Genomic DNA, 2,319 nt, shown 5'->3' with positions numbered 1-2,319 from the left:
TCAGGCCTCAGTGAGAGAGGATGTGCTTTGTCCTGCAGTGACTTGATGTGCCAAGAGTGAGTGTTACCCAAGGGGGCTCTGCTTTCTCAGAAGAGAAAGGGAGGGGTGAATTGATATGATAGCGGGAGACAAGGAGGAGAGGGATGCTGAGATTGGGATGTAAAGTGAATAAATAGCGTAATTGAAAAATGACATTGGGTAAGTGGGGAGGTGGGCAGGACTTGGGAAGAGTTGTGGGGATGGGAATGGGGAAAGAACATGATCAAAATACATTGTATGGAGCAATCAGATAAAAATTAATTATTAAAATATACACATGAAAGAAGATGAAAATAGCAGATGTAAATGCTTTCTTAAGAAAGCTAAAAGGTCAGTGATTTTCAGGCTTTGGGGAAGGGAACAAACAGGGGGGATGGGGTGTTTTCTAGGTGGATACATTTCCCAAATGCTGGGGCATATCCACCTACACTAAACCTTAGTGGTATGTGTGGCTCATAGGTCCTAATATATATCAAACTGATCTGCAGTGTAACAAATGCTTTATCCTGATGCGTTACTTACAGGGGAGATGGGGGTGGGGTGCACACATAGCTCTACATCTTTGCTTAATTTTTCTTTAAAAATTGCTGAAAAAGACAGCCATTGATTTTTTTTAAATGCTTCCTTAGGCAACCCTGTGAGGATCAAATGCTTCACGCGGCACCCAGGGCATATACATTGCACTGTAATAAGAGCTCCCTTCCTGGAAGGAAGAGCTTTGTTACATCTAGGTAATATCTAGTTACTCAGTTTCTGTGGTTAAACCCCCTAGTGTTAAAAATTCTCCAAATCCACATGTCTAACCAATTTGGGGCCCAGTTAAGGTTTCTTTTCTGGTGTAGAGATGGGGAGAGTGGAAAACAGAAATGATGTTTAGATTATTTCAAGATCAGCTGCAGAGAACCTGACATGTATTGAAGATGCCATCAAATACGTTCCTTTCTGCCTTTCTGCATTTGTTGTGAGGTAGCTTGTGGGACTCTGCATACCCAGGGACCTTTGTGGAGTGTGAGTGACAGTGCATGTGCCCCTTTGTATCATAGGGACCGCACGAGGATGCAACTGACCCAGGGATGTGAAGCCAGCTAGTAACAGGAGACAGGCCTGAGCAGCCCTGGAGCTGACTTCAGGGCGGCCCAGACTGTGGTTCCCTCTGAACCTTCACACTTGCTGGGAAAATCTTGGAAGCAAGAATTAGCTCAAACTCCTCAGCTTGTGCTATCCAGGGCAGCTCTTCTTTAGCCTGTTTTCCTAACGCCTCACTTTAATTTTACACTTAAAAAATAACATTTAAAGCTATAGAGAAAGTAGATTCAACCTAAGTATGAGACTTAAATGAAACAAAGAAACGATGAAACTCACTACAGAGAATCTGTTTGCGTTCCCCTGACGGTCATGAACCTTGATTTCTAGTAGGTCTTTGTTGTGATTTGGATTAAAATAATAGAATCCTAGTGTTTGAGGTTCCCCTTGTCTGACTGCCTCTGTTCCTAGAGCAGAATTTGAGGCCTACAGAGTTGGCACAATTGTCTGAGGTACTGCAGGGCTGGCACAGGAGCAGGGTCCTCGCCTTTGTCTTTTGGACTACTATTTCATAGCTAGTCTGTCTCCACTGGAGGCTTCTGCATACACTGCTTCTTTCAGAGATCTTTGGAGAAAACAAGAGAAGACTGTGTGCCAACAGAGTATTAACACCAGATGTATTTCTTTAGATTTATACTTCTAACCTTCCCCCTCGATTTCCTTCTGATTTATGGTAACACTTGGCTTTTTGTTAAAAAGAGAGAACTTTCCTTGGTATATTTCAAATACAGTTTCTGCTGGGAATGTTGGAGAATTGGGTGACTATGGAAAACTTAGGTGGGGAGTGAAGACTTGGTTGGAGATATCAGTGGTGAGAAAGAGTCCCAGAAACCTTGGACTTCAGGGTCAAGGAAGGCGGAATGTAGTGTCTGCTACATGGTGAAGGCTGAGTGAACACTGAGGAGTCACATGAAAGAGATCACCTTAGGACAAATGAGTTTAATAGGCAACAGTGGGACTCTGAAAGGCTTTTGCGGTATTTGTGATATTTCGGGGATAGAGTACTGCCCTAGAGATCTTGCTTTCTTGGAACCACAGAGTTCAGTCACACTTTCCATGGTGAGCTCCTCACAGCATTAGCCTTTATCTCTCTCATCTGTGTTCTAGTCACCTGAGGATGTTCTCCTAGGACATTTGATGCTGGCCAGCCTTTGGTTGCTGTGTCCCTTGGGTTTCCATAAGGGCCCAGAGTGCAGG

General features: G+C 43.8%; 1 long non-coding RNA gene across 1 annotated transcript in view; it reads left to right on the top strand.

Moving 5' to 3' along the window:
• LOC134479733 (uncharacterized) overlaps positions 1 to 302 on the top strand; it is a 16,807-nt gene extending 16,505 nt beyond the window's left edge. The window contains exon 3 of the long non-coding RNA XR_010053402.1: positions 1 to 302. This exon is cut by the window's left edge and continues 3,312 nt beyond it. This is a non-coding gene — a long non-coding RNA (uncharacterized LOC134479733).
• The last annotated feature ends 2,017 nt before the right edge of the window (positions 303 to 2,319 follow it).

The sequence above is a fragment of the Rattus norvegicus genome, chromosome 7 (genome assembly GCF_036323735.1).
Source record: "Rattus norvegicus strain BN/NHsdMcwi chromosome 7, GRCr8, whole genome shotgun sequence".
Lineage (NCBI taxonomy): Eukaryota > Metazoa > Chordata > Mammalia > Rodentia > Muridae > Rattus > Rattus norvegicus.
Note: the sequence above shows the minus strand (reverse complement) of the source record. Positions and strands in the feature narration are given on the sequence as shown.